The sequence below is a fragment of the Muntiacus reevesi genome, chromosome 1, assembly GCF_963930625.1.
Source record: "Muntiacus reevesi chromosome 1, mMunRee1.1, whole genome shotgun sequence".
Lineage (NCBI taxonomy): Eukaryota > Metazoa > Chordata > Mammalia > Artiodactyla > Cervidae > Muntiacus > Muntiacus reevesi.
The window spans coordinates 244,941,154-244,961,355 of NC_089249.1; the positions used below are offsets into that span (position 1 = coordinate 244,941,154).

The 20,202-nt window shown below is 38.3% G+C and overlaps 1 protein-coding gene across 2 annotated transcripts in view; it reads left to right on the top strand.

Moving 5' to 3' along the window:
• SGCD (sarcoglycan delta) overlaps positions 1–20,202 on the top strand; it is a 433,183-nt gene that overhangs the window by 48,375 nt on the left and 364,606 nt on the right. The gene's annotated exons all lie outside the window — the stretch shown is intronic.

The window sequence follows — 20,202 nt, forward strand, 5'->3', positions numbered from 1 at the left end:
GACATGGGTTTGATCCCTGATCCAAGAGGATCCCACGTGATGCAGAGCAACTAAGCATATGTACCATAACTAAAAATAAAATTAAAATTTTAAAGAAGATGAAATTGAGGACTTTGGATTAGGAGTCAAGAAATCCCATTGGCAGATCTGTATCTAATGTGGCCTAAGACAGTCCTCTTAGAGTCCTCTGAGTTAAATTTCCATTCATGAAATGAAGGTTTTGACTTAAATCAGGATTTATGGGCTGGTAGTTGACCAAACTGGCTATCAGAATGTATTATTGGGCCTTCAGAGTATCGCAAGTTGTTGTTGTTGCTATGGGAAGGAAGCCTTTGGAAGAGGTTTGTGTGCCCTATTTCCCCAAAACCCTCACCACCCCTATCTATGCCACTCTCCTATGTTTGCATTATTAACCTTTATATTTGATGGTCATCTGAAAAAAAAAAAATTATGTTTCTAACATTAGCTTTTCTGTTGTACAATCTCTGAATAGTCAGTGTGCAAAGGTATTTTTAATAGACTTTGGTGGTTAAAAACTATTTGACTAATTAGAACAGATTGATGTGGGGAAAACAGGTCAACCTAGGAAGACACACCAGATAAATTCCAAATGAGTTTTAAAATGGAAATAGTAAAGTGGAATCCATCTACTTGTTTTCAGGTACCTTCTCTTTACAGTCATTAGTTTGGCCTGAATGACACCAAAATGGCCCTAATGGCCCCAGTCACAGGAGCTATTACAGGTTGTCTAACTTGGTTAAATTCTTTTCTGCTTTAAATTGTTAATGATTCAGCATTTCATGGTTTGAGTCAGGTGCTCTCAGAGGGCGCCTTCCTTAAAGGTCAGTCACTCTCCAGAAACTTGCCTCCAAGATTAAGATCAGAGATTCTGCTCAGTGACCTTGGGGGAATAATGATTTATTACAAACAGGACTCAGGAAGCACCTCTCTATAACAGGAGACCCCTCGTTGGCAATGTAAGGAAAAGCAAAGAGGCTGGTGAGACACAGGATTGCGGGGAATGGCAGGGATGATGAGATTGAGGATGACTCTCCAGCAGATGGATGTGCATTGCTAATGAAGAATATGGAACATGCCTTGTGTGCTAGACATAGTTAAGAGGTACCTTGCCAGAAGCCTAAGAAGTAGGCACTATTATCACAAGGTAATGAATGAGCAAACTGAGGCTTGGAGAGGTGAGGTAACCTGTCTGTCCAGGAGTGCTTTCAGAGTTTGCATAATATTTCATGAAGAGCATGTAACTATTCTCTGCACGCTGGTGTCTGATGAATGATGTATCCATTTTAATTCACTTACTATGATGTTATGATGTCTGAAAATAAGTTTCCAGTAAATGTTGATATAAGAACCTGTTTGTCATCTGCCTGGGATTGTCAATACAAAAGTCACATGCACATTCCAAGGCTGAAACATACACATACCAAGAAGGAGTACAGGTGGATGCATGATGCTTTTTTCCTGGATTTCTTAAATAGAGACCATTTTATGACATTATTAGAAACCAACTAAAGTGGAGGGGAAAAGTTTTGTGAACTGACCAAACAAGAGTGATGAGAAATAAGAATTAATGTAATCAGCATTTAATAATAAATAAAACATTTAATAATAATTCGACTCTATTTCCTAAGATTCAGTGGGAGGCCAATAGAGGATTCATTGTATTTTTTTCTTCTACTTGGAAATAGCAAGTGAATGATTCATGGACTGGAGGGGGGAAAAAAAAAGATTTTTTTAATGAAATGTAGCTACCAGCTTAGATCTCTATTTTTAACCTAGTCCTTCCTTTTATCTGAGTCCTTCCCTTATTAAGGAAACCTGCAACTACAAATATGTTCAATTCATTTTCTTACCTTTCTGCTAAATACAGAGAACAGTGCCTATATTTCCATGACTAAAGGTTATTTTAAGTAGGATTGAGAACAATTCTGGACATGGAACAACAGACTGGCTCCAAGTCATGAAAGGAATACATCAAGGCTGTATATTGTCACCCTGCTTATTTAATTTACATTCAGAGTACATCATGTGAAATGCCAGGCTGGAAGAAGCACAAGCTGGAATCAAGATTCCTGGGAGAAATATCAATAATCTCAGATATGCAGATGACACCACCTTTATGGCAGCAAACGAAGAAGAACTAAAGAGCCTCTTGATGAAAGTGAAAGAGGAGGGTGAAAAAGTTGGCTTAAAGCTCAACATTCAGAAAACTAAGATCATGGCATCCAGTCCCATCACTTCATGGCAAATAGATGGGGGAACAATGAAAACAGTGAAAGACTTTATTTTGGGGGCTCCAGAATCACTGCAGATGGTGATTGCAGCCATGGCATTAAAAGACCCTTGCTCCTTGGAAGAAAAGCTATGACCAACCTAGACAGCATATTAAAAAGCAGAGACATTACCTTACCAACAAAGGTCCATCTAATCAAAGCTATGGTTTTTCCAGTAGTCATGTATGAATGTGAGAGTTGGACTGTAAAGAAAGCTGAGCAATGAAAATTTACTGCTTTTGAACTGTGGTGTTGGAGAAGACTCTTGAGAGTCCCTTGGACTGCAAGGAGATCCAACCTGTCAATCCTAAAGTAAATCAGTCCTGAATATTCATTGGAAGGACTGATGCTGAAGCTCCAATACTTTGGTCACCTAATGCGAAGAACAGACTCATTTAAAAAGACCCTGATGCTGGGAAAGATTGAAGGCAGGAGGAGAAGAGGACAGAGAATGAGATGGTTGGATGTCATCACTGACGCGATGAACATGAGTTTGAGTAAGCTCTGGGAATTGGTAATGGACAGGGAGGCCTGGAGTGCTGCAGTCCATGGGGTCACAGAGTCGGACACAACTGAGCGACTGGACTCACTGAAGATCAGTTCAAACAGATGGTCCTCTGGTGTTTGGTTTTTATAAAACCAGGTATATATATATTTTTTTTTACTTAAAAATTTTTAGGATTTTTCCCCAGTGTAAACTGATTATTATATACTAAGAAAAATAGTTTTAGGATCAGTGTAGGGAAACACTATTTCTTTCATGTTTCTTAAAAGGAGTGGAAAAGGAGAAAGGCTGTAAGTGTGGGACATTGTTTGGCAGGAGTTAAGTTTTCCTTTTGGAATCCATTTACATATCATGACTGACAGCCACAGACAGGAGAGAAGAGAGATGTGGAAGCATCAGGTGTTCACATCCCTGAAGGAAGCAGGGATCCCTGAGGGAAGCAGGGATGTGAGCCTGGAATGAGAATTCATGTCTCCCCCTTGGTCACCAACACAAGTGCCTCCAGAACCCAGTTTGCAGTGCTGACTCTGAGTCAGCGTTTTGTGTCCCCTAGTACTGGGAAAATTGATTTCCTTTTCAATGTTTCTCCTTTCTTGTCTTCCTCTTCCATTGTTACTTCAACCACTGTCATTCATGCCCTCTTTAATCTCTTCTAATTCCTATCAGCCTCTGCCTGTGTGACCTTGCCCAACTAATCCTTCTTAGGTGCTATTTTGCTTCTGTCCTCAAGCCGCTGTCACTTCCTGGTTGCCAGCTATGTGAAGACGGTATGCCTCTGCCTCACTTGAAAGGCTCCCTAATGGAACTGCCCCTTCTTTTGTGTCCTTAACTTTCACACCCTCCAGGGAATGTTTTGCCATCCACACAGGGAGATGTATGGTGCTCCTGTGATCTCTGTGTCTTTGGGCCCTATGTTTAGTCTATTATTGACTTTTATGAAGCAAAAGATAAAAGGATGTGTTGACTATTCTTTTTTTTTGCCTTTTTTTTTTTTTTATTAGTTGAAGGCCAATTACTTCACAACATTTCAGTGGGTTTTGTCATACATTAACACGAATCAGCCATAGAGTTATACATATTCCCCATCCCGATCCCCCCTCCCACCTCCCTCTCCACCCGACTCCTCTGGGTCCTCCCAGTGCACCAGGCCCGAGCACTCGTCTCATGCATCTCACCTGGGCTAGTGATCTGTTTCACCATAGATAATATACATGCTGTTCTTTTGAAACATCCCACCCTCACCTTCTCCCACAGAGTTCAAAAGTCTGTTCTGTACTTCTGTGTCTCTTTTTCTGTTTTGCATATAGGGTTGTCATTACCATCTTTCTAAATCCCATATATATGTGTTAGTATGCTGTAATGTTCTTTATCTTTCTGGCTTGCTTCACTCTATAATGGGCTCCAGTTTCATCCATCTCATTAGAACTGATTCAAATGAATTCTTTTTAATGGCTGAGTAATATTCCATGGTGTATATGTACCACAGCTTCCTTATCCATTCATCTGCTGATGGGCATCTAGGCTGCTTCCATGTCCTGGCTATTATAAACAGTGCTGCGATGAACATTGGGGTGCACGTGTCTCTTTCAGATCTGGTTTCCTCGGTGTGTATGCCCAGATATTGCTGGGTCATATGGCAGTTCTATTTCCAGTTTTTTAAGAAATCTTCACACTGTTTTCCATAGTGGCTGTACTAGTTTGCATTCCCACCAACAGTGTAAGAGGGTTCCCTTTTCTCCACACCCTCTCCAGCATTTATTGCTTGTAGACTTTTGGATAGCAGCCATCCTGACTGGCGTGTAATGGTACCTCATTGTGGTTTTGATTTGCATTTCTCTAATAATGAGTGATGCTGAGCATCTTTTCATGTGTTTGTTAGCCATCTGTATGTCTTCTTTGGAGAAATGTCTGTTTAGATCTTTGTCCCATTTTTTGATTGGGTCATTTATTTTTCTGCAATTGAGCTTCAGGAGTTGCTTGTATATTTTTGAGATTAGTCCTTTGTCTGTTTCTTCATTTGCTATTATTTTCTCCCAATCTGAGGGCTGTCTTTTCACCTTACTTATAGTTTCCTTTGTAGTGCAGAAGCTTTTAAGTTTCATTAGGTCCCATTTGTTTAGTTTTGCTTTTATTTCCAATATTCTGGGAGGTGGGTCATAGAGGACCCCGCTGAGATTTATGTCGGAGAGTGTTTTGCCTATGTTCTCCTCTAGGAGTTTTATAGTTTCTGGTCTTACATTTAGATCTTTAATCCATTTTGAGTTTATTTTTGTGTATGGTGTTAGAAAGTGTTCTAGTTTCATTCTTTTACAAGTGGTTGACCAGTTTTCCCAGCACCACTTGTTAAAGAGGTTGGTGTTGACTATTCTTACCTGCCTTTTATATGTTGAATTTTGACTTTAGGGTAGCCACCGACTAAGGATTCAAGTTATTCTATGGTGACTGCCAGCTTCATGACCCTATCAGTTTTATATTTCCTTATAAAAATATACTGCCTTTTCTTTGATTCTTTTAGTAACCAGAAAATGAAACAGCTAGTATTAATGATGGACCGTCAAGGTCTCAAGACTTGTGAGGCAAAGTTGAGCATCTATAGGTGTGTTGACAATGATGAACTTATATTCTCTACTGGTCCTTCTTTGAACTTAGGTTAGCTGATTGTTTGAAATTATAATAGAAAAGAAAGAAATTAAAGAACATGGTGAAATGTATCATTAAAGAAAGAAAAAGAAATTCTAGCAGACAAAGTGGTTGTCAGAGGAGGTTTTACAAATAGCTAAGCAAAGAAGAGAAGCCAAAGGCAAGGGAGAAAGGGAAAGATATACACAACTGAAAGCGGAATTCCAGAGAATAACAATGAGAGATAAGAAGGCCATCTTAAACAAATAATGCAAAGAAATAAAGGAGAGCAATTAAAAGGGAAAAACTAGATATCAGTTGAAGAAAACTAAAGATACCAAGAGAACATTTCATGCAAGGATGGGCATGATAAAGGACAGAAATGATAAAGACCTAACAAAAGTAGAATGTGATTAAGAAGAGGTAGCAAGAATAAACAGAAGAACTATATAAGAAATGTCTTAATGACCAGGATAACCACGATGGTGTAGTCACTCACCTAGATCAAGACATCCTGGAATGTGAAGTCAAGTGGGCTTTAGGAAGCATTACTGAAAACAAAGCTAGTGGAGGTTATGAAATTCCAGCTGAGCTATTTAAAAATCCTAAATGATAATGCTATTAAAGTGCTGCACTCAATTTGTCAGCAAATTTGGAAAACTCAGCAGTGGCTATAGGACTGGCAAAGGTCAGTTTTCATTCCAATGCCAAAGAATGTTCAAACTACCATATGATTGAACTTATTTCACATGCCAGCAAAGTAATGCTCAAAATCCTTCAAGCTTGGCTTCAGCATTTTGTGAACCGAGGATTTCCAGTTGCACAAGCTGGGTTTCAAAGAGGCAGAGAAACCAGAGGTCAAATTTTCAACTTTCATTGGATCATGGAGAAAGCAGGAAGATTCCCCCACCAAAAAATTTACTTCTGCTTCATTGATTACGCTAAAGCCTTTGACTTGTGGATCACAACAAATTGGAAAATTCTTAAAGAGACCAGAGTAGCAGATCACCTTACCTGTCTCCTCAGAAACCTATATATGTATTAAGAAGCAACAGTTAGAACTGGACATGAAGCACCTGACTGGTCCCAAATTGTGGAAGCAGTACATCAAGACTGTGTATTGTCAACCTGCTTATTCAAATTCTACGCAGAGTACATCAGTGCAAAATTATGGGTTGGATGAACCTCAAGCTGGAATCAAGATTGCCAGGAGAAATATCAACAACCTCAGAAGAGCCTCTTGATTAGGGTGAAAGAGGAAAGTGAAAAGTTGGCTTGAAACTCGACATTCAAAAAAGGAAGATCATGGCATCTGGTCCCATCACTTCATGGCAAATAGAAGGGGAAAAAGTGGAAGTAGTGACAGATTTATTTTCTTGGGCTCCCAAATCACTGCAGTGGGTGACTGCAGGCATGAAATTAAAAAACACTTGCTCCTTGGAAGGAAAGCTATAACAAACCTAGACAGCATCTTATAAAGCAGAGACATCACTTTGTCAACAAAGGTCCATGTAGTCAAAGCTATGATTTTTCCAGTTGTCATGTATGGATGTGAGAATCAGATCATGAAGAATGCTGAGCACTGAAGAATTGATGCTTTCAAATTGTGATGCTGGAGAGGACTCTTGAGAGTTCCTTGGGTTGCAAGACCAAACCAGTCAATCCTAAAGGAAATTCCCCCTGAATATTAATTGGAAGAACTAATGCTGAAGCTGAAACTCCAATACTTTAGCCACCTCATGCAACGAGTTGATTCATTGGAAAAGACCCTGATGCGGGGAATGGCTGAAGGCAAAAGGAGAAGGGGGCAGCAAAGGATGAGATGGTTAGATAGCTTCACCAACTCAATGGACATGAATTTGAGCAAACTCTTGGAGATAGTGGAGGAAAGAGGAGCCTGGTGGTCTACAATCCATGGACTTTCAAAGATTTAGACAACCTTGACTAAACAACAGCAACAGTCTTTAAAGGCTGTTCAAAAGATATGGCATAGTAGAACTTACGTTTTGTAGTGTCTTTATGATATGTTTATCCATTATTTGAATTGCTTGGTTTACTTTGATACATCTTTTAATAGTTGTGTGATGTGATGAGAAAAGATGGTCTTTGGTTATCAAAAGTGGGTCATTTTAGGATAGTTCTTATCTTCTCCCCACTTCCTGCAGTCCATTAAGAAGCTATTAGTCAGGGCTCATTTGATTTACCTTCTCCAAAAAGTTGACTTCAGTTGCTTCTGGATTTTTTCACCTTTTCAGTTTTGGCTGCTAAATAATGATAGTAGTATAGATCATCAAGGTTAATATTTTCCTGTGGACTATTTTGTATATATTTCTTGTCAGTGATGTATATACATCAACGTATAATTTGATTCCTTGAACATAGGGATAGCGGTTTTTGTTTTTTTTTTTTAATCCATCTTTTAGGGGAACATAGGGCTATTTAGGTTAGTTACCTCAGAACAATGGAACTTAACCCTGAATTCTATGAATTAAATACTTTGAAGATTTTTAAAGTGTTCAGTATTTTGTCAGAGTACTGAACACCTTAGATTTACTACTTTTTGGATAGTGAAACTTATTCTGTTAATTTTCCATGCATCTCTTTCAAGCTTAAAGATCTTTGAATGGGTTTTTTGCATGTCCTTGTTCTATTTCCTTTAGGGAAATGTAGAAAGATTTCAGTCATGTATCATTCTTTGCCCTTGTATTTTCTGCCTGAGATATCCTAAGGAAGGTGATATTTTATAAAATGTAGAGAAATGTGATCATTTGCATCTTCTTGTACCATCCCAGAGTAATGGAATTGTGATTCTTAATCATTAAACATATTTGGTGTTTAAATTCACAGTTAATAATCAATTAGCATTCAGTTGTCCAGACATTAAAAGAGACTTCATTTATATTGGTGTTAGCATTCATGTCTTTTAGATGATTTACAGAAGAGTATAATTTCCTCTGAAAGATATCTGTAAGGGAGGACATTTGCCAATCCAATTACATTTTCAATTTCCCATTTCTTTTTCTTTAACCTCCAATAATTCTGTTGAACTTTTAAAGAAAAACATGATCTCATATTATTTTATATCTATCCTTAGTCAATGCTAATTTTAGTTTTAATGTTTCGTCTTTAGCATCTTTTCTTGTATTGATTTAGTAGGAGTTACCTTTAATCACTTAAAAGTAAGTAATGCATTAAGACTGCCCAAGGCTAGTCTATATTTGGAAAAAAATCACTCCATTTAAGAATTAATTTAACAAGAGCCTATTACACTTTTTTTCTTTGGAAATTCACCAGGAATTTTTGCCATCTTTGTGAAAGCATCTATTATCCAGAAGAAATTAGGCCTAATTTTAGAGAATGGCACCATGTGCAAAATTTTCTTAAATTTCCAGAAATCACCATGACTCTGACTATAATAATAATGTTTAAGATTCAAGAATTTCATCACCAAAAGAAAAGGAGTGGATAGCAGTTTTAATCAGAAGATTACCTCTCCACTTCAGATATCCTAAAGCCATTTTAAACAGTAAAAAGACGCACAGAAAGTCAGGGGTAGGCTATTGTTAAGTCAGGCCAAGGGGTGTCATCTTTATGTGGATATTTTTGTTTGAGTTTGTGTTATGTTTGTGACTGTCGAGAGGAGCACATCCCCCAAGGGGCAGTGTGTAGAGGTGGGCGTGGAACAGCCACTCAGAATGTGTTATATTGATGAGAAAGTAGAAACCAAGACCTTAGATGCTTCTTTCAAGATACTTTGCTGAGAAGGGGACTAGAAAAATTGCATAGAAGCTAGAGGCGGAGATGTGGTGCCAACAGACCTTTTATTTCTATTTGTGGCATCAGTAACTATGATGCAAATGGTACCATATGGGGAGTAATGATGCGAGAGAAAGAGGGAACAAAGACCTGAGGAGGGAAGAAAGTGTTCATAATGCAAAAGGGCATATTGGTGACCTCAGTATTCAGATTGTTTATTTCACTCTCTAGCCTAAAATCTATTTTTGAACTCTGAGTGGCTTTCTTACCCAGAAACTATCACAGAAGGTGTCTTTGGACCAGGCCCACCCATGCCTGGCTTGATAACATAATTGGCATTTGGGGATCTTCAAAGCTCTGGAGAAAGAGATAAATGACCAAGTATAGCACAAAACAGAAGTATTTGGTGGAGTAATCACTGCCAGTCACCTTGACTTGGCAGCAAAATATGAATACTTCTCTTGATCAGCAGCTACTGCATTTTCATTCTCCTCCTAGAGCAATAGAAACCTAGCAACTTGTTTATGACCTTTATTTCTATATAATAAAAGAGACTGTTTCTGATTTTTGCTATAAACAAAGCAAAGTAATATTTTGAAAAGAATCTGAATTTTTCTTAAAGCAGAAGCCTCCTGTATGAATAAGTAACATGGAAGAAGCAACATCTTTTTGCCCACCAAACAGTGACAGCATACCACCTCTGTAGCTGGTATAAGAGCCATTTTAAGTAAAAACTCACAGATTTTCCTGCTGGTGGCATCCCGGTCTGAGAAGGGCAGTTTTAAATAAACATGTGTGATGTGTTTGAAATGAAGCACAGTCAAATGATTGTTGAACCAACTCCCTACAGGACATCACTCTTCACACTCTTTTTTTGGAAACCTTTATGTGTATGTTTTCATGTACATGTAAAATACCAAATCTCTAGAAAAATTTCAGGCAGAGTTTCTTAGGATTCTCCTACCCATCCCTCCTATTTTTTTTTCCTCTCTCATTCTTTCTTTCCCTCCCACTGCATTTTTCTCTACCTCCCTATATGCTTTAAAAAAAGTTTGAGAATAAAGTGAAGATAGTCACTTCTCTCTGCTCTTAAATATTTCATGTGTATTTCTTAAGAAAGATATCCTCTTAATAAGCAGAGTGAAATAATCAAACTACCGACCGCTTCAAATTGCTCCAATTATCTAATCCACAGTCCAGATTCAAACTTCATCCATCGTCCCAGTAATTGCCTTTCCACGTTTAAACGTTTTCTAAAACACTAGTAATATTATCTGTGGCCCCCTATTCCCCCTTGTAGTCACTAGGAAACTTTGAGATGATGCAGGGTGATCACTCCTCGAGACTAAGAGCGTGCTGTGTTAGTATTCTCCCAAGTGTACTTCATGCAAAGCTTGTTCTAGGAAATGCTATGAAATATAAAGATTTTGAGTTCAAAGTTGGGGAAAAGCTTATACAACACTTACACCATACGCACTCCTCCCTCACTCAGTTGGCTCCTTGGAGATTTACGGAATATGTTGGCTTATAAAAGATGAAGTATGAGCACTTACATACTTACACCATAAGGAAACCTGATGATTTGTTTAACCCAGAATTTCTCCAGTTTAGCAATAACCTGACCAGTGTCCTCAACTACCTACAACATTCAGTTTGAGAAATCCCATTCTGAATTTTCACAATATTTATTTTATTTTAAAATTTTCTCTTCTCTTTTATTTTTCAATTGTGGGCTACTCATTTGTCATTTGGAACACCAAAAAGGACTATAGCAAAAAAGTATAATATCTAGACTTAAAATATTCCTGATTTCTCCTATATATGCAATCAAAGATAGGACCCATGACTTCACAGCAGTGCCTTGCTGTGAGAGGCATCTAGAATATTAAACAGATAAACCCCATATTAGTGAACAGAAAAATTGTTTCTTACTCTCGTGAAATACAGTGGCACAGTGGTGGGTGTGCTTCTCCTCACAGTTACTTAAGAACCCAGACTAAAGGAAGTGTTGCCATTTTTATTTCAATGACCTACCAAATCGCCTTAGGTGTTGCCTCCATCCAGGGAAAGGAGAACAAGAGAGTACAAAGAATTGTGAAGGAAATTTGCCTGAGAACGGCCTGTACTGTTTACATACATGTTCCACTGATGAGAATTCAGCCACAGGATCATGACTGTGGAAGAAGGCTGGATGTGCTATTCCAGGCCGGGAAGCTGCTTCAAAGCAGCAGCTCCATAATAGGAAAAGTGAACCTAAGTTTTTGGTGAGAAACTTGCTGTCTCTACAACCTGTATTTGTGTGTGTATAGTTTGTGGTTGTTACATATTTCTTGGTGCTGGCATATTTTATCCTTTGTTCCTAAAGCTGTCTACCTAGGTTTGGTCTCAATGTTCCTATAAGTCTCCAAGAAGAGAAATGTTATTCTCTCTTATGCAACTTTTTATCTCTGTATTAGTGGGAAAGCGATATATCTTTAAAGGCCAGAGCCTTAAGAATGGGCTCTCCTGTATGTTTGAGGCTGTAAACCACATACTTTTACAATGGGGCAGAGCAAACAGGACTACACACAGGCAAAAATGCACAAAGGTTAAAACTAAAGAAATAGATTCAATATGGAGTCAGGTTTGTTCTTTGTTATAGGAGCTCTGTGGCCTTTGAATCTCCAGGTTTTACTTTGGTCACATATTGGCTGGTAACAGATAAGAACCAAAACTGACAATCACTGGAAAATAATGACAAAAAGAAAAAAATAAAAAGTTCATTTCTCCAACAGTTTCCCGTAAGATATACACATCTTTAAACCACTGCAATAGAAGGTAAAAGAACATTAAAGAGGGAAATAATTATATGTAAAATCCCAAATCACTACTTTAAAAAAAAATCAGTGTTATGGGGATAATGAAGTTAATAGCTACTATTTAATTAAACTTTAAGCTAATTAGTTTAATTAATTCATCTGATGAGCATCTGAATATTGCTAACATTATTCTGAATCTTTGGAGTATGGTTATAAAATTTGGAGGGAGTGATCTAATGACGCTCAACATCGGTTGTTTACACTGCAAAATAAATTGATAATTAATGGGTACTGAACTCTGATTTACAATGTAAAACTTACCCTGATTCTTGGAGGAGGTGCCTCTGTCCACCCCACCCCCACACACCAAAGGCCAGCCTGTTCAATATTCTTACAATACATTGTATTTTCTCATTACAGTGCATATCATAGTCATAAAGCAGTTATTTGCTATTATTTATGTAATATTATCTGCCTCCCTTCTCTAAATGGTAAGCTCCATGAAGATGGGGACTCTCTCTGTCTTAATCACTACTAAATTCCCAGAGGCTAGTGCATTAATAGACACTCAGGAGATGGGGGATACATTAATGTCTATTCTCGCTAAAAATAAAGCTAGGAATGCACTTTGAGAAGGGTGTAATGATGTGTGCTTACATTCAAGCCCAGTGAAGTATAGGTTTAAACACCTGCCCTTTTCAATAATATCTATTAGGTACACAATTTTTTGTTATAAAATCATTTTTTAATTACTGTATGATCCTACAATTTCACTTCTAGATATATATCCCAAAGGAGTAAAAGCAGAGACTCAGACAGATATTTGTACACCAGTGTTCATAGTAGCACTGCTTACAGTAGTCAAAAGTTGGAAGCGACCCAAGTGCCCATTGGCAAATAGATGGTTAAACAAATCATTCTCTATATATGCAGTTGTATATATTTCACCTTTAAGAAGAAAGGAAATTCTGACATATTGCAACATGGATGAAACTTGATAATGTTATACTAAGTGATATAACCCCATCACAAAAGGACAAAGCTGATTCTGCTTATATGAAGTAGCTAGCACAGTCAAATTCATAACAGAAGGAAAGCTGAAAGGTGGATGCCAGAAGATAGGAAGTGGGGGGAAATACAGTTCTTGTTTATTGAGTACAGAGTTTCAGTAGGTGAAAAGATCTCTGGAAGTGGATGGTGGTGATAGCTGCACAGCTGTGTGAATGTACTTAATATTACTGAGCTATATATCTAAAATGATTAAGATGGTAAAGTTTATGTTAGGCATTTTTAACACAATTTAAAATAATCAGTTTTGTTTTAGTTCTATGTCCAGCATTATGTAAATCCAGGCTCAAGTCTAGACCTCTCTAACCTTTTTACCATCGATAAGCTCCTCAAGTGTAGAAATTCTGATATAAATCTCCTTTTTTCAAGGAACAGTTTGCTTGACATTTTCCCATCACTTTGCATAAACAAAAGAGTCAATCTTTTCTTTTTTTTTTTTTTTTCAATCTTTGTTATTTGGTAGCTGTGAGCTCTTTGATAATCAGTTTATTTTCTCTTGACATCAGTTCTTCACATGTAAAATGGAATATAATCTATTTGGTGTGCCACCCTGAGGATAAAACAAGATGTGGTATGTGGAAAAATCTTATAAAGTTCTCTACAAGTGAAAAATAATTTATATTTTCATCACATATAAATATGATAAAACATAGATAATCCTAAAGAATAAAATAAAAATCACCTATAATACCACCATCCTAGATACCACCATTTTATAATTCATCCATTTTTTAATTCACTAAGTTACCAGTTGCCTAGTTTGTGCCATTTGCATCTACCTCCATCCATCTACTTACTTATTTGCCCACAAACCTGTACATTAATTATTTTATTTGGTTATTCTTTTAGCATTCCATTATTAATAAGTGCCAGGCACTATTCTAGATTTTGAAGATGCAAATGAAACAAAGGCCAAAAAAATGCCCCAATAAAGCTTGCATTCTGATGGTTATCTGACATTAAGAAATATAAAAGAAAAAGAAACACATGGTATTATAGATACTGATATTGCAAAGGAGAGAAAACAGATGTTGATTGGAAAGTCATTGGTGAAATGAAGTTAAAAGTTTAGATTAGTCCAGGGAAAGCCTCATTTAGGTGACTTTGAGTAAAGACCTCCGAGAGGAGGGGGAGTTAGGTGTGCTGATGTCTAGGCAAAGAACATTGCATGAGAGGGCCCAGCATGTGCAAAGGTCCTGAGATGGTATGTGAAGAGCATGTTCAAGAAACAGATAAGAGTGTCCTGTGTCGCTCAGGCAGTGTGATGACAGAACGTTAGGGACAAGATCAGAGAGTTAGCCAGGGCCAAATTATAAAGTATCTGTAAATCACTTTATTCTGAGTGTCTGAAGAAGCCACATCTTCTGCAAAAGAGGAATGACCAGAGATATCCTTTTTATCAGCGCGGCTGTGGCTGCTGTGATGAGAATGCTGTGCAGAATAGCAGGGGAGAAACAGATGAGGTGGGAGGCTATTATAACAGTCCAGGTGCGAGATGATAATGATGGGAAAGTAGGGAGGAATTATTTTTTACTGCTGACAGGATTTGCTATTGGATAGGATGCTTATTTTGAGGGGGGAAAAAGGGTTAATGCAGGATAACACCTGTCTTTTTACTTAGTAGATTCCCTTCAAAATTGAGGCCATTATCTTAGATACAAAGAAAAAGCAATACCTGAGTGCAAATGACACATGGTCCTATGTAAGAGCTTATTTTAGGCTTAATGCATCTATTGTTTTACACTGTCTTCCTGCATTTGAATGAAAGCAAAGACTTCCAGAATTTGGATTCATGCAGGTCTAGAGCTCATTCCAGGCCCCATGTTTGTGGCCTTGTGTGTTCCCTAGAGTTATTGGTGGTTAAAGCTTGAACCCAACCCTTGCATTTTATGTTCTCGGTGGAAATCATGATGGCGAATATCTTTCCAGGATCCTGTGGGCTCATCTGTGTTCCCTCTGGGTCACAACAGAATTACTGCAATAATGGAGAAGGTAGTGTACTGCACTGCATTGACTTTACCCAGGTCACATCCAGATAGAAAAAATGCTATCCTATTTAACCAAATCTTAGAGGCCCCTAACGATCAGTACATAATTTGTGTTTTATATTTTTTCTTCTTAAAAAAAATTAAACATAATCTTCTATATCCAGCTTGCAGTTGACCAGGATGAATTTACAAAAGCTAGAGGGATATGCTCTTCAAGAAGTCATTCATTTGTTTAAAAACAATCTTAAAAAATGATTTCTACAAAGCACTGTGATTTATAAGGCTAGGAGGTTTATTTTTTTATTTGTGTTTTGTGGTTCTGACACCCAAGAAGCAGATGTTTAGAATATATGTTGTAGAAGTCAAAATAGATAATGGCTTAAATACTGTTTGAACTACTTCCTAGCCATGTCGTATTACATTTCTGAACTTCAGTTTCCTCATTTGCAAAGTGGCAGTAGTAGTACTTAATTGCACAAGATTTTTATGTGACGCAAAGGAATTTATGTAAAGAAAGAATATAATATAGTACAGAGTCTGGAACTGTTTATAGACAGGTTGTGGTTTCTGTTCTAATCGTGAATTTTGAGAAAACACACGAGGGTAAATCAAAGCTGAGTGGAGTGTCTTTTGCTTCCCATAAGAAGGAGCAGTCTTGCATGAGCTGTATCACTGGAATTTGAGATATGGTTTCTGTAGTGTAGGTTACAGAATAAATTGAGAATCAATTGAAAAAATTCTCCAAATAGTCTTGTGCCTTTCTCTCCCATGACATCAGCTAAAAATAATAGCAGCTGAGAAACCACAGAACAAAAAGCCTGGGAAGAATTGAGCTGGAGGTATCAAAAGAAGCCAGGGTGGAGGCCAAGGTAATTAGGCTTGTGAATTAACTGTGACTTTGTAGTAGTTTTGAGGGTCTCTAAATAAAAGTCATGAGGTTCTCAAGTTGGAAAATGGTACAGCTGCAAAGCAAAGCTAGCTCGAACACTGCTCTCATCATTGTGGAAGCAACTCGGATTAAAACACACACACACACAAACCACACTGATTAAAGGAAAATTAAGGTTCCTGGTGCAGAGAATAGGTGCCCTCTGAGAGTCATAATCAAGTTGGAGTATCATTTTTCACTCTTTGGGCAAGGAAAATCAGATCAGTCTTCAGCTTTGACAGAATGCAAATACCCATCTCCGCCTTGGAGATAGTGATTTGGGTGGGCTGAGCACAGGGCATGACAGAACAGTTAAATTACAATGCAAACATTAGAAGCCGATGTGAATGTTGGTACTTTGCTCAGACCAATAAATGCCTGCATGTAAGTAAACATGCATTTATGTACTTATCACCAAGGGGTATTTTTAATACGTTTTTCTGCTGCATACCACAGCTAGTTGTCAGGGTGTATGTTAAAAGGCATACTTTGTTATAGAAGTCATAGAATCATAGCATCTTATACCAGAAAGGGATCAGTGAAGAGTTTGGTACTTAACAGTTAAGGAAATGTAGTTCATGGTTAAGATTGTGGTTCTAAAGGCAGTCTGCTCAGGAGTGGATGCCAGCTCCACCATTTAAGACTCTTTGTCTAAGTTACTTAAACCCTGTTTTGCTTCAGTTTTATCATCTATAAACTGGAGTAATACTTGTGTGTTCATCCTATAGTTGTTAGAAGGACTTATTACCTCATCCAAGCTCATACCACTTAGCCCATGGCAGGCCATAAAAGGAAAGACTAGAGAGGCAAGTTGTAGCCGGGAATAATAGCTTTATTCATAAAGCCAGCAGATGGAGAAGATGGTAGACTAGTGTCTCAAAGAGTTATCATACCCAAGTTAGAATTCAGATTCTTTTTAAAAATGTATTTATTGATTTACTTTGGCCGCACTGGGTCTTCATTGCTGTGGGTGGGCTTCCTCTAGTTGCGGTGAACTGGGGCTACTCTATGCCGCAATGCACTGGCTTCCCTTTGGGATGGCTTCTCTTGTTACAGAGCATGAGCGCGAGCTTCAGTAGTTGTGGCACATGGGCTTAATTGTCCCACAGCGTGGGGGATCTTCCCCAACCAGGGACTGAACCCATGTCCCCTCCAGTGGCAGGTGGATTGTTAACCACTAAACCACCAGGACGGTCCCTAACTTCTTCCTCGCAAACTTCTCGGTGCTGGAATTCTTCGGACTTTGTTGTTGCAGCTGTACCTAAGGTCTGATCACGTGTTCTGTAAACCTCCCAATAAGACAAGTGTTATTTTCTGTCCTGCAGCTTTTTATCTCTACACAAATGGAAAAGTATTATACCTTTAAAGGTCAAGTGTGGGAGGCAGAGCCTTAGAGAATGAGCTATCATGCATATTTCAGACTATAGGTAACATTCTTTAGAAAGGTGTAGGGCTGGAGGACTAAACACTAGCAATATGAAGTCAGGTTTTTCTTCTCTGTTACAGACTGCATGACATGATCTGTGTAAAACATTCAGCACACAGTAAGTGCTGAATATGTTTTTTTATTATTATTATAAACACTATTTTCATATTATCTCTCTTAGCTCTCATAACTTGATAAAGTCTGCAGGGCTTTTATTCTTACTTTACAGCTGTTAGTTTTTTCATGCTTAGCGTTTGATTTCATAATACAAGCCTTGCCTGTGTCCCTCCTGGTTCCACCACTCAACCATCTGACTTCTTTGGACTTCCTCCAGCCTCACACTAATGACTTTCCCTTGGTAAGTCCGTACTTCCACACATTTTAATAATAAATAAATGTTAAGTATTAATTTTACTATTACAGAAATTGGGGACTAGAAAAGGCAGCCTCACTCGGTCAGAGGGAAGCCACGCGGAGCTCGTAGAAGCTGTGCGGGTCTTCCTTGGTAGCGATTTCAAAGTCGACCATGAAGATGAGGTCTGCCCTGGTAAAGTTCAGCTGTTAAATCAAAAGGTCAGGAATGCTCTATCACGTAAGTAGTAATAGTGGAGGCAGGAATCAAAGCCAGGGGTGTCTCATTCCCAAACTCATGCTCTTCCTTACTGCCAAGCATTTGAGTATGTGGTCTTTCTTCTGGGAACACTGCTTGACTCTGTCTTTACTTTCTTAGCTCTTGTACTTCCATTGTCTCTTAGCATAGAAGTCCTTTCTTCCAGGAAGACTTCCTTGATCCCTTAAATCTAAGTTAGACACTCCTTCTGAATGCTTTTATATCATCATAGATGTTTCCTATCAAAGGCTTTCTCACACTATAGTGTAATTGCTTGATGACTTGGTCCTTTACTGCTGGGATTGAAATTCCATGAGAATAAGGATCTTATCTATCTTGTTCATTGAGATTCTCCTGTATACCAGACACTGTTTGGGGAAGTGGAGCTAGAACAGTTAACCTGTGTTTAATAATTGAATAAATGCACAAAAAAGTTTTAAAAACAGTTAAATTAGTTAAATTCCAAGACAGTAAAATCCTTGGGGTCTTATCTATAGAGAAGAACACTAAAAAGGATCCCTTAATAAATGCTAATTTTAAGAGGTCACATATAGCTAAATGCCTAGGTATTTTCCCTCAACTATTATAGTCAATGGCATCAGATATACTTTAAGGTAGATGGTTAGAGAGTCTAAGAATTTTGGATTCTAGGCTAATGTCTAATATAAAACCATAAAGACAAATTGTGCCGTGTTTGTGTGAAAACTTTTTCTCTCTAGGCTTTAGGTGATTAGGGAAGGAATCTGGCCTGGACATTAAGTCAGACTGGAGTGGGCATTTAATTATTTAGTTTCTGAGTAACTGTCTTTCCAGTTGATGCCTTCAACTTGTGGTAGTAGAGAAGACTTCTGAGAATTCCTTGGACAGAAATGAGATCAAGCCAGTCAATCTTAAAGGAAATCAATCCCAAATATTCATTGAAAGGACTGATGCTGAAACAAGCTCCAATACTTTGGCCACCTGATACAAAAAGCTGACTCACTGGAAAAGACCCTGATGCTTGGAAAGATCGAAGACAGGAGGAGAAGGGGACGATAGAGGATGGCATCATTGGATGCTGTTTGTTGGATGACACCATTGACTTGATGGACATGAATTTGAGCAAACTCTGGGAGATAGTGTAGTACAGGAAGCCTGGTGTGCTGCAATTCATGTGGCTGCAAATAGTTGGACATGTTTTAGCACTGAACAACAGCAATACCGCACATAGTGAAAGTACAATCTGGACATCCAGCTATTATAGTCATCGTCCACTGTGTCACTTATGTTAGACTTATGTATAAATATCTGAGTTTGACTGCAACTTTTAAATATGTACCTTGTTTAAAAAGTCAGATAAAATTCAGGAAATTGTCACTTTACTGTAAATAAGAGGGTCTCAATCATCCCTTATAATGTTATTGCATGCCTGCGTGAAATGAAGTAAGTGGAAGTGTTTTCTGAAACACAAAGCTCCTTAAAAATGTGGACGGTATTTTGCTAATGATGAGCTGCCCAGGGCTCCTTCCCTGTCTCTGACTTGAGAGTGTTCTAGATAACAGAGGGTTGGTGTGCTCCTATGATGCACTTGGTCATCCAGTCTTGATTGTCATTACCATGGGATCACCTAGGCTCATCCTAGTATTTTTAGCATGCCCCCCATTTTTGTTGTTCTTCAGTGGCTGAGTCGTGTCCACCTCTTTGCAACCCCAATGATCTGCAGCTTGCTAGGCTGCTCTGTCCTCCATTATCTCCCAGAGTTTGCTCAAGCTCATGTCCATTGAGTCACTGATGCTGTCTAACCATATCATCCTCTGCTTCCCTTCAGTCTTTTTTTGCCTTCAATCTTTCCCAGCAGCAGGATCTTTTCCAGTGAGTTAGCTCTTTGCATAAGGTGGCCAAAGTATTGGAACTTCTGCATCAGTCCTTGCAATGAGTATTCAAGGTTGATTTCCTTTAGGATTGACTGGTTTGATCTCCTTGCTGTCCAAGGGACTCGCAAGAGTCTTCTCTAGCAACACAGTTCAAGAGCATCAGTTCTTCAGTGCCCAGCCTACCTTATGGTCCAACTCTCATATTGGTGCATGACTACTGGAAAAACCATAGCTTTGACTATACAGACCTTTGTTGGCAAAGTGACGTCTCTGCTTTTTAATACACTGTCTAGGTTTGTCATAGTTTTGCTTCCAAGGAGCAAGCATCTTTTAATTTCAGATTTTTAGCACACTTGAAGT